Source organism: Leptidea sinapis, chromosome 9, assembly GCF_905404315.1.
Source record: "Leptidea sinapis chromosome 9, ilLepSina1.1, whole genome shotgun sequence".
NCBI classification, from domain to species: domain Eukaryota; kingdom Metazoa; phylum Arthropoda; class Insecta; order Lepidoptera; family Pieridae; genus Leptidea; species Leptidea sinapis.
This window is the reverse complement of record NC_066273.1, coordinates 7,433,435-7,446,500: the sequence shown is the minus strand read 5'-3', so window position 1 is coordinate 7,446,500 and position 13,066 is coordinate 7,433,435.

Genomic DNA, 13,066 nt, shown 5'->3' with positions numbered 1-13,066 from the left:
TATAGCATAATCAAACGATTTTCTTAATGATACCACAGACTGAGTAAGCGAACACCCTCAGGCTCTTTTATTATAATGTTTATTGTACGATATTACATTGTAATCTATTAATTGGATAAAAATATGTTTTTATAAAAAAAGCCCGCCGAGTTTCTTGCGCCTGTTCTTCTCACGTCTGAGGCTGTCTATTTTGAATGGGTGGTAGTTTTTGACGTTCAATAAGTGATTTTGAATAAATAAAGAGTTGTTTTCCTTTGGTTATTCTGCGAAACTACTGAACCTATTGGAATAATACTTATATCTTAAGATGCAGCGTGTTTCGGAAAAGGTTTAGCATATGTTTGTTGTTAATTACTTACCCGAAACCTAAATTTCTTGACTTAGAAATAAATACCTATATATTCGCAATAAAAATAATTTAGTCAATGATATTTCATTACTTAAGACAATCTTAGATAGTTTATATGTCTAGATAGGGTCTCTTGCTGTTGGAAAACCGATAAAAACAGGCCAGGAATATTAGTTTAGTGTGCGTGACAATCTACGTCTTACACTCGCGATTTGTATGACACTTTGCCTTAGTGTGCATGAATTGCTCTATATAGAAGTTAGGTCTAAACTCAATTTTTTTCGACGTTTTCACAGCTGTCATAGTCTATGTAAACGATTAAGTAGATATTCTAAGTTGACTATTCATACAATGAGCGGTCCTGGGTTATTTATATGGCAAAATGAAAATAACGTTTGCCGGGTCAGCTCTTGTATCAGATAATTAGAAAATAGGTAAGTTTTAAAAATTCTAACTATTAAGTTAAATGTATTGATTTTGTGTGAAGAGATGATAATAAGAATCCCTATTAAAATTTTAATCGAAGTTAATGACGTTCCATAAATATTTCTAACGTCATTGATCGAAGTAGAACTTTTCTTATAAGATATAAATTAATGTATTCGATTGTAATCTATAAAGAAAGTTAAGACTTCACAAAATCTTTTACTTATTTGGATATTTGCGACCTACGGATATTTAGTAATACGGCTTTACTTTAATAGTTATAATAAACAGTTATAAGGTTAAAAAATATTGAATATAATAATATAAACACATGAAATAAAAGTATTTAAATGTAAGTAGCGTTTACATTAGCATGTGAGCAGGCGTGGTACATCGCAGCCCGTGGGAATATCCGGCAATGTACAGGGCTCCGTCTTAAGCGGGGTGGAACGAAATAAAAGAGGCAACAGGTGATTACCACAGCTGCTTCCGAAGCCTCGAAGCCCGGGTAGGAAGGATGTGGCTTTGCAAAAACTTTCGAACCTTTGTTAAAACGGACTAAGGGTTTTTTGATACATCCTATATTGTTCCTCTTGTTTAAGGTCGGCAATACTCTTCGGTTGTTGAAAAGCAGCGGTAATTACTTACTAAATATTAGGCAGGGGTGTAGCTACCGCCGTATCAATTATACGGGGCCCCGGGCGACGGGGGCCCCCGACGTGCGTAAGCAAAAATTAATAAAAATTACTCTAAAATTTTAATTTATTTTTGTAATGACAAAAGTAAAAAAAAACGCCTATCAGACCTTTCACTATTGTCCATAGAGGCAGAAAGTTTAGAAAAATTTAATCATCAGCTATAAATGATTTAATAAATCAGTTTGCCGAGAAAAAGGCAAGGAGAGAGTATAATATTGAATTTGAATTGTTTGTAAAAAAATTGGAAAATTTACAGATAGATAATTGAAATGAATAAATATTTCTTTTAATTTTATGCAAATATTTTTTTTCTTTTGTGAGAAATATTTACCCTTAATAAGGGCCCCCAAACATATTTTTATAAGTAGCCCCGCCCAGGTACGCTACGCCACTGGTATTAGGTGATTTGAGGGCTTGTTTATCGTTCAAATTCAAATATTTTTATTCAAAATAGGATGTGAGATCACTTATTGAAAGTCAAAAACTACAACCCAATCCCATAAAAAATGAGGCACGACTTGGGGGTGACTCAGGTTTTATTTCTGACGGAAGTAACGCTCAGTACTTCATTTTGAAAAAAAAACAATAAGAACATTTTTTACCCTTCTAATTTAAGGGTTTAAATATGGTTTTTAAAAAAAAAAATCTTCGTCCATTATTAGGACAGGCAAAGAGTTCAAGCTCATACAGCCGTATTAGTTAATATCCAATAACAATGTGCTATTAATAATTTAACCTTCTTTTACTTATTCTCATTTTTTTTAATGAGTGAAAATTTTAAAATGTGAAATTGAAGGTTAAGATTACCTGTAACAAATTTCAGTGTTTATTTTTAATGAATAATATCAATATAATATAATTTTTCGTAAAATATATAAAATTTCACTTTTAAAAAGAATATAATTAAGAATATTTTTATTCTAGTTAGAGAAAATGCAAACCTTGTTCAAAAGATTTAGGGTTTTCGGATTAGGGATCGACAGGGATTGCGTGATGATCAGCATAAATAATAGCTAGGATTTCCAGTTAATCATAATAAGAGTACTTGGTAACAGTAAATAACAGGAAACGATAGAATGAGCGACACGACGAGACGACGTCGCCGACTGCCGACATCTAATACGAAAGGTTGATTGGATCGAAGAGAGGTTCCGATGCAATTTTGCATCCTCAAGATCAAGTTGATTAGTGATGTTCCATCTGTTTTATCGATAATCGAACGAAATAATGTTTATTATTAGTACTTTAGTGTTTACCGAGACCCGACATTATGAATGAATGATTAGATGATGCGAATGAAATCTGTCTTTGTGATGTGTAGGAGACATATGGGATTCGTCGGGACGAATCACTACAAACAACTGAAGATAACTTAAAACAAGAACTCTGCGAGCTCAATTGGTTTATTTATAATTTTAATCTTAATCTTCGACATTTTTATATTTCTGGGTTTAATAAAGAAACTACAAAATAAAGTTTTCGTAGTAGTATTATTCGACAGCACTCGACTGAACAACCAATAAATAATCTCAACATTGTGTGGAATAAAATAATGATTATGTATTGAGATTAATATTAAAACAGCTAATGTGACTTCAATTATCAAATGACTTCTTAAATCAAAATTCTCAAAATAATCCTGAGCTTATTGTGAAGTCTACATGGATTTGCTTAATACACGCATATTCCTTAACTTATATTATTAATATAAGAACAACAATTATTATAAAACAATCAAAATTCTATAAAACTGCTAATGTAACCTTGAGTTATTTGACGAATATCATATTTTTAATTGCTATCGATCGTCAAAAATTTACAGTAGTAAAGGTGTTGGATTACACATTTTACGGCATGGTAATTTATTATTTAATAATAATTAATATAGTCATTTTGTTCGTGATTTATTTTGAAGTAAGTAGTTTTGAGTCATATCTACAACTAATCGCTGACTTTTTTTGTAAGATATATTTCGAGTATTATCGATATTTAAACACACTGCCGCACATCCCTACGCCACAGATTACGTAAGCGATGCATCACTTATGCAACTACATGCACCTCATTTGGCGGTCGTTAGCACAGGTGCGTTGCAGTCTCAAACATTACTGCACCGCAGCCAACTCGTCATTATTACAATTTTATTTGCATATTATTCAGTTACTTATGATTCTTTGATATCTGATGATAAGTGACCAGCCGGACCGGCGCCTATTTCTGCCGTGAAGCAGTAATGTCTAAGCATAATTGTGTTTCGGTCTGAAGGGCGCCGTAGCTAGTGAAATTACTGGGCAAATGAAACTTAACATCTTATGTCTCATTACCGCTCAGTATTTTTGTGTTTTTAAGAATCCTGAGCGGCACTGCATTGTATTGGGCAGGGCGTATCAATTACAATCAACTGAACGTACTGCTCGTCTTATCCCTTATTTTCATTAAAAAAAGAGACCAGCGCTGCCCATGCTATTCACAACCAGCAGAAAAATCGTAGTAGCACTATCTACTTTTAACTTTTGTTTGTTTCATTTACAAGACGCGTAGGTACTTGTATGCGCTTTCGGCGAGTCTCGAAAGTGGATTCAGCGCTGAGAATATCATAATCTCCTATATTAGTGACGTCATACTTTCTGGTGCCGAAATGATATGAATTGAAGCGATCAAACAATCAACCATTTGAATAGAGAACGCGAAATTGTAGACATGATCGTTAACTTTAGAGATGCATGTGTTCCCTTGGGTGATGTTCCAAGTTCGAAGTTTTATCGAATGCGCCTACTATTGATGATGAGAAATTAATTCTTAAAAGAATTAAATTCTGTCATTTCGTTCGTCACATTGAAAAATTGAAATTCCAGAAGGCGTTTCAATACGTAGTCCGTGATCAAGTGTAATTTGTCCGTTTTATGCTCAGTTATAAAGACATTGAGAAATATTACAGGTTGTGTGGCCATGAGTTCTTAGTGCCAAGTGTGCATATTTACCTACTCGATCACGTAAAAGTTAACTACGATTTGCATGGCGTCGAAAGTGCGCCATCTAGTGAAAGTAGAGAAAAACATCATAGCGCTCTTTCGACGCCATTCAAATCGTAGTTAACTTTTAAAGGCATAGAAGGCATTTACTTTCTCAAAATTGATTCCTTTGGAGTTCATTTTGATGTCGTTTTTGATATACTACTACCGGAAACAAATGGCGCTCCGAGAGAGAAAAAGCAGTGCTAAAAACTTCTAAATATTGTTACGCGATCGAATAGGTAAAAAATCTCACACTTCGCACTCTGTTACAAATAAAAATACAGTTAGTTTTTAATGACGATATATTTTTGTATTGACGTCTCAGTAATAAATAAAATAAACTATTAGTAATTACTACCTTTGTCTTTAAGGCAGGTCACGAATCAACGGATTTGCGCACTGTTTCCGTGGGAAATTTCGTCATAGCTAGTTATAAAGGCCATGTCTTCTAAAGCACACCATAATTTGTAGTCCAAGAGGTTGAGATCAGGGCCTAGACAAGGAACCAGTCTTCAGATTTAATAGTCCGGAACTTGACATTATTGTGTTTTAATTTCACCATTAAAAAAAAGTGCAATTCGAGGGAAATTACCGACTGTTGTAATAACGAACAATGCAAACCAAGCAGGCGAATTTCAAAATGGTGGTTTTGCAAATATAAAAAAAATAATTATTATCCAAAAGCAGTAGGTATTTTAAAAAGTATGTACATAGTTATGTATCTTATACAATGGGAATTAACTTAATTGTAATGGGATTTGATTTCTTCGATAGTGAGGCTTTCCTTGGTCTTTCTGATAAGTAGATAGATAACTTATAGATCTCGAAGATATCTCGATTTTTTTGAATGGTAGGTACAAAGAGTTACCGATCACGAAGTGATTTTAAAATGTTAATGCGAACAATATTATTGAAATTTTTGAAGTTAACCCAGTGAGGATCAAGTAATAGTTGTACCTACATACTAATAATAATATGTGAGATAGTTCGATTCAGCTAATAACGTATTCGACAGTTGATTGGCAATTCCAGGAAACGTGAAGTTTCGAGAACATTAATTATTCCACTAATGAACTACACATAATTAATTCAATAACTATATAACTATAACGCTAAAACTTGTACTTTCTATAAAACCCTAAATATATATTATGTTAGGCCGGTTTTTGATATTATTAATGTTTTAGGATCAATCAAAAATCACATAGTCGGTTTTTTAGTCGGTTGTTTCTTATTGAATAAACAAAAAGGTTTAAATTCCGTTTAACTAATCTGAATTTTAATATTTATGATGGCGGAAAGTTATCATATGACCTTCGATTGGTCTCCGCTGCGCTCTTACTAGATACAGCAGGCGTAGTCGTAAAGTACGGCAACTAATACTACGCGCAAGGGGGCGTACTCGAGCCAGTCTCGAACAATGTGTGACGTTAACGTGGCACATGTTCTGTTAAACTTTGCTAATAATTAGTTCTATAACCGGGATGCGTAGTAAAACTTTGTATAAATCGAACTACAAGATATAAGAAAGACACTGGGATCATATATCATAAGTAAGTATTTTGTATTTTATTGATTTCAAAGTAAAATAACACGAAGCGTATGTTTCAAAATTTGAAAGATGCCATTGAGTGTCAAGATGCCACGCACACAAGCATCTAATATTGCCGTAATAAAAAAGCTAATGTTCTTAGGTAAAAATAATAGTTAGTACTTAATAAAAATTAAACCGTTTCACTAAAATTGATGCAGAAAGCTCTGATGAGTAAGCTCATGCTCGCTGAGAGGGCAATGGAGAGGGCTATCGAATCAGAAATGAGGAGATCCGCAGGAGAACCAAAATCACCGACATAGCGCAGATGGTTGCGAAACTGAAGTGGCAGTGGGCAGAGCACATAGTTCGACAGCCAGGAAGCAAATTCCTAGAATGGCGACCACGTACCGGGAGATGCAGTGCTGGTAGGCCCCTCATAAGATGGACCGTTAATCTGGTCAAGATAGCCGGAATACGTTTGAATGGTCTTGCTTAATTGATATAACTTCTAGTATTCGGGTGAAAAAGGATTATCTACATACATACTCACGCCTTGTTCCCGTCGGGGTAGGCAAAGACAATAGAATGCCATTTGCTTCTATCCTTACAAACCTCACGCGCTTCCTCTACCTTCATTACTCTTTTCATACATGCTCGCCGGTTACGGGTGCTTCGGACCTCTCCTTTTCTCAAAACGTCCCCAATTTGGTCGACGAATGTTCTACGAGGTCTCCCGCGACCGACTTGCCCACACACACTTGCCTTATATATTTGATGCATCATTCTTTCTTCACTCATTCGCTCCACGTGTCGAAACCATTTCAGCATTCCTTTTTCAGTCCTTGTCACAACATCCTCTTTCAAACCACAGCGCGGTCGATTATCTAAGCTAAAACATTTAAATGTGTTTTTAATGTATACCTTTAATTATTCTAATAAAATAACGTTAGCAATAGAACCAAATATTCCCGAGCAAGAAGCATCATGACAAAACAGCCATTGCCAATCAAAAACGACAGCGTTTCCCGCTACTCGATTGAACTTTTTTCGAAGCAACACGAAGTAGAGCAACTTTTTAAATAGCCCACCGCTTGCCAACCTATAAAGCTCTGTTCAAACTGAGGCGATTAACGCGCGGGACGCGGGACGCGTTTTAGAGCAATTCGCTCGCTCGCTCAGCCTCTCAAACTGACGCGACTTCCCGCGTGTCATTTTTGGTTTTTCAGTGGAGAAACATCATGAATTGTGAGATTAAACAATCCCGCCGGGCGTCCCACTCTTGTTTCGCTTCAACTTGAGCGACTACTCGCGTCAATTTGAATACGTCCATACAAGTTAGTTGACACATACGCGCGAGCGACATCCGTCCCGCTTCCCGCGCGATAGTAGCCTCAGTTTGAACAGAGCTTAAATTTAACATTGTAATCCGATTTATAATTCTCGCGCCGCACACGATACACTTGCGGTGTTTTTGGTGCAAGTCCCACTGCATCGCTTCTGATCTACTTATAATTGCTTGCCAAGAATTTGTCGAAGCCGTGACCTACTTATACGAAATATTTTTAAGGCCGCTATCTCAAGAAATCGCCAAAATAGCTCATAATCCAAACCATTTATTGACGGTTTACATAAAGCATAGATTCTTACACAAAAATGTTGTATATCTACAGAATATGAGAAGAAAATTCATTGTTTCTTTACGTTTCTATTTTGAAAAACAGTGCGAAAAAAAAACACTAAAATGCCCCTAACTTTTACAGTTGGGAGCCACGGTAATAATTCAATTTTGATAAAAATTGCACAAAATTATTGTTTGTATTAATTGTACACAAATATTTTTTTAAATAACATAGTTTTGTTAAGAAAATTGTATTGTTTGTAATAAATTAAAAATGCTTCTAATTATGAAAAAAAAATTAAGGCGATCTTGTGCGAGAGATGTAACCTAGCTCCGCTCGATTCCTCAAGGCCATTGGCTCGGTCCCCAGCCTTAAAGTCCCTTAATTTTAAACGGAACCCGAAAGAAAAGAATCAGCTGCTCGCCTGTCAATACGTCTGTTAAAAGACTTGTTTTCAGGAATCATTCCTGGAAATTTTGGAAATCAAGTTGAAATTAATATTATAGATATACGTCTGTCTGTGATCCACTGAATTATTGTCCATAGCATGAAAGGCATTTACTTTCTCAAAAGTGATTCGTTTAGAATTCTTTTTGACTTTATTTCTAATACGAGTATACCTACTAGATACTACTACCGCTTCGGAAGCAAATGGCGCTCTGAGAGATAAGAAGCGGCGCAAGAAACTCTCCCAGCATTCTAAATATACAATATAGTTCTGTTATTGCTATTGCTATAAAATAATCATCACCTAGTACCAGGCTGTCGGATCACTTAGATATTCAGCTGTGTAGTAGTAGGATTTACGACAGAGCCATTTTTTAGTTTTATTTAAATTTATTTATAAAGAATGCCTGAACAGTGGATATAAAAGTGTATACATTTACCCTTAAAGCTATTATGTATCTTCAGCTGTCTAGCGAATCTCTCACTCCATTGTATGAAACATGAAGTCATTGATAGATTGACAGATGGCGGTTATAATCTTGTAAAAAACGGTGATAGCCGAAATCCACTACGTTTTAAGCAACTGTTCGCCTTCAAACTTAGCCGGATTATACTTCATGGCCAATCGTCATACTGTAATTACTACTATTTCAAACATATGTCAAATTACTGCATGTTTCATACTAAACTAAATTACAATTTTTACCTAGGCAGTTCCGCCTCTTATTACGTAGTATTTACATCCTCTTTGGTAGACAGAGTCAAAGCGAATATTACGTAACAAATGTCAATTTCAAACGTCAAAGAGGTTAGCTCTTCTCTTGCTTGTTTGTTTGATGTTATGAATGATATCATAGTACATAAATATCTAGCGCACCATAATAACACGCGCTTCTTATGCCGTGCCGGTTGGCTATTTTTAACAATTAAAAATATTTTTAAATAGTTTTAGATACTTTACTGTTTGTTATTTTGTAGCGATGAAACACTCGAATAATATATTTCAAACTCGCGGGTGAAACTGTAGGGCGTTTGAGCCGCACAATATATAATTCATTGCACCTATGTTATGCTTTAGAATCGAAGGTCGGCCTTTGTGTTAGAAACGGATACCATTGACCGAATCGATGTTAGGGTCTAATCCCGGAATTCGGCAGAATATCAATCGCCTAGTTCTACTAGTATCGATTTTCCATTAAGTGTGAATCATGAGAGAGTTAAGTACAGATTATATTAGCACAAGGGGATATGCTATTTCTTGGCAAAATTACCCCTGAGTCAGAACCCTTCAAGACTCAACCAGTGTGACGCCGAAAGTCGGCAATGGACGGCCGAAAAGAAATCTATAATTAACGTAAAAAAAAAAGAATTAGTAAATATTTAGCGAATAAAAAAAGATAATAATCTGTCGAGAAAAAGGAAAATGGGAACCACCACCACCACCAAAGGTGCAGATGATAATTTATTTACTAATCGCGTTACAAAGAGAAATGCTTTGAGAAGTATTTGATCAACAGCCCGCAAGTAATCAGAAGACTTCATTCAAACTAAAATATTCCTAATAATCTATCTCATTCATGTTAATCTAACCAGAGCCAAATACAAATTATCTCGTTAACTAATGAAGCCAGAACCTGAAAGTTGAATAAGGACATATCAACATTACAAATAAAACTGAAAACAAAATATTATGAACGATGCGGGACTTGAACCCGCGTCCTATCGCGTTCCGTGCGAGCGCTCTTTCCAACTGAGCCAGCCGTTCGAGTGAAATATCGTTTATTAAATCTTGTATGTTTTGTTCAACTCTCAGGTTGTGGCTTCATCTACAGGATCTACTTTACAGTTTATAACCTGCTCAACCCCAATATTGAGGTTCGAGTCCCGAATCGTTCATAAAATTTTGTTTTCGGTTTATTTGTCTAATTAATCCCAGAAGCGAGGGTTATCACTTTAGAATCATAATAAATTGTTCATATCACGATTTATGAACTTTACGTCACTCGGACGGTTGGTTCAGTGGAAGAGCGCTCGCACGAACGCGAGAGGTCGCGGGTTCGAGTATCGCATCGTTCATAAATGTTATTTTCAAATTTAATTTGTGTATTTATTCCAAGAAGTGAGGGTTATCACTTTAAAAAAATAAAAAATTGTTTAAACTAATGAACTTAAAATCACTGCGACTCTTCAATAACAAAATAATTTGATTCATAGGCAATTTATTAACAGCCTGATTTCACAATCAACCTACAACATATACAAAGCCGTACGTACGTAGGTAGCTGTACAATTTATTGTACTAACAATTTGAAAGCAATCAATACTATCTGTTCGTGAACATGTTCACCAATGCATGTAAAACTGAACAGACCCATGTCTATCTGTTTTCCTTGCACATATCGAATTGGCCGGTTAACTTATTTTCCATCAACTTCGAACAGAGACTTCATGTATGTAATAAGTAAAAACAGTAGCTCAGAATGGCCACTACATGACAATGACACTATGCTACTTCAAAAAATAAAACCAAAAATAAAATTCAATTGTACAGTTTGTATAAACAATATATTTAAAGATAATCGTAGCCCTACTAACCTAGCATATCACTCCTGTATCAATCGTATTTGTCGCCAATTTAATACACTTTCTCAAAATAATCAGCAACTCAATTTATTTAATTCCACATCAACCTGCTTTCGTCACAATGTCATTGATTCCCTGCGTAAGGGAGCTAATTTGTAGAAATTACTATTATTTTTGTAACACTACTTTAAATAGTCTGTGTGTCTTTAAATCTTTTGTACATGCCAGTTATTGTGTGTCTTTAAGTTTTAAGTCTCCTTGTTCATATTTTTACATTTGTGCATGAATATTGTTGGTTTGTCAAATAAAGTAAAAAAAAAATCAATTGAAAACCTGACAGGTTCGCGGCTAATCTCCTCTTGTCACCTTTCCTCTCCGCTTTGGTGGATACCGGGCCTAACACAGGTATGATAGTGCTCCCACAGCTTCTTCGACAAGCGTAGTCTCTTGTCAATTTTCTTGTCATCTCTTGACAATTAAAATTTGACTAACTAAAGTTTATTTCACACTAGTTGGACCGACAGACGTTGTTCTGTATATAAAAAATAAAATAATGTTTTTATATGAATTTGTCAATAATATATCATAACATCAAAAATTACTTCGTAAAATATGCACCCTGCTGTCGTAATGAAATTGTTTCACAGCAGAACTGTCAAACCGTGCGTCAATAAATTCTCTCATAGAAATTATGTATGGACACATCAAAGGACAAACAGATTTGTTGTTTTTATTTAATTTAGCAGCATTTTCCTATTCATTTACCTTTTAAAACTTCTCTGGACTTCCACAAATAATTCAAGACCAAAATTAGCCAAATCGGTCCAGCCGTTCTCGAGTTTTAGCGAGACTAACGAACAGCAATTCATTTATATATATATAGATTTCATCTCAAAGATCAATCATCACTTCAAGAGGATCACCAGTAGATCAATGACCGCATGACTGTGATCGACCAGCAAGCGTAATTACAGTTGGTTTATAAAATTACTAGCTGACCCGACAAACGTTGTTCTGTAGATTTTAAAAAAAATATTGTTTTATAGGATTTTGCCGATAAACTTCCAAAACATCAAGAATTATTTCGTAAAAAATGCTCCCTGTTGTTGCAATAAAATTGTTTCACAGAGCAACTGTCAAACCGTGCGTCACTAAATTTTCTCATAGAAAATATGTCCATACAAAACAATCCTATCTCTCAAGTTGGACTAAACTGCACTCCATGAAGTAATCCCCATTTAAATCCGTTCATTAGTTTAGGGAGTCCATCGAGGACAAACAACGTGTCACGTAATTTATATATATTAGATATTCAAATAACTTTAAATGCAAGGAATACAATATAAATACAGTATAAATAACAAACTATGAACAAAGCTCTCAACTTCACTTCACAGGTTTTTCATTTGAAAATATATTCATTAGTGGATCAGAGTTATAATTGGATTCAAATAATGATGAGAAATTAAAACGTCATTAATTATAAAATGGGTCTAGGCTGTATGAGTATATAAGTCAAGCACATACTTGAAATGTGATTTAATTATTTCTACTTAAAATATACGGTATTTTATATTCATACATTTGATAATATGATGCTGTAGAGATACTTAATATTAATTTCGAGCGGTTTAGGGGAACATTACAGATATTAATAGTGATTTAAATTATTATAACACTAGATTTAAGGAATTGTAACTAATTCTAGTATGCTTCATAAGATAAATAATGGCTTTACGGGTAAATGTATACACTTTAATAATAAAGGCGCAGCCACTGTTCAAGGATAAATAAATGGCTCCGTCGAAAATCCTACTATTCCACAGCTGATTGTCTAAGGGATCGGACAGCTTGGGATTAGATTATGATTATTTTATAGCAATTTCTATTGCAATACATAGACAGTACAATATTTGTTGTATACATATATACTTATATACAATATAGTTGTATATTTCATTAAAAAGAGCGCAAAAATAGAATACCGGGAGAGTTTCATGCACCGCTTCTTCTCTCTCAGAGCGCCATTTTTTTTTCCGAAGCGATAGTAGTATTAGAAATGGTATCAAAAATAATTCTAAATGAATCAATGTTGAGTAAACAAATGCCTTTTATTAAGGCGAAGGGTAAACAGAACACATGCAAACAAGGTGTTTTTAGAGAAGTTTTGTGGTGAAAATATAGGATTTGGAGCTATGAACACTACTTTATCCTGTTACACATACCCTTAAGTCTTACTTGTAGGTTGCTAATGCTTGCTGTTAGTTAAAGTTAGCACTCCAGAGCTATTATGAACTACCAGTTTTCTTTGCAGTTAAACAAGTTTTTTCTCGGCATCATGCATTTGTTTAGTATCCTACTATCATATAAGTTGTTCTTATAGATTTTACTTTTTT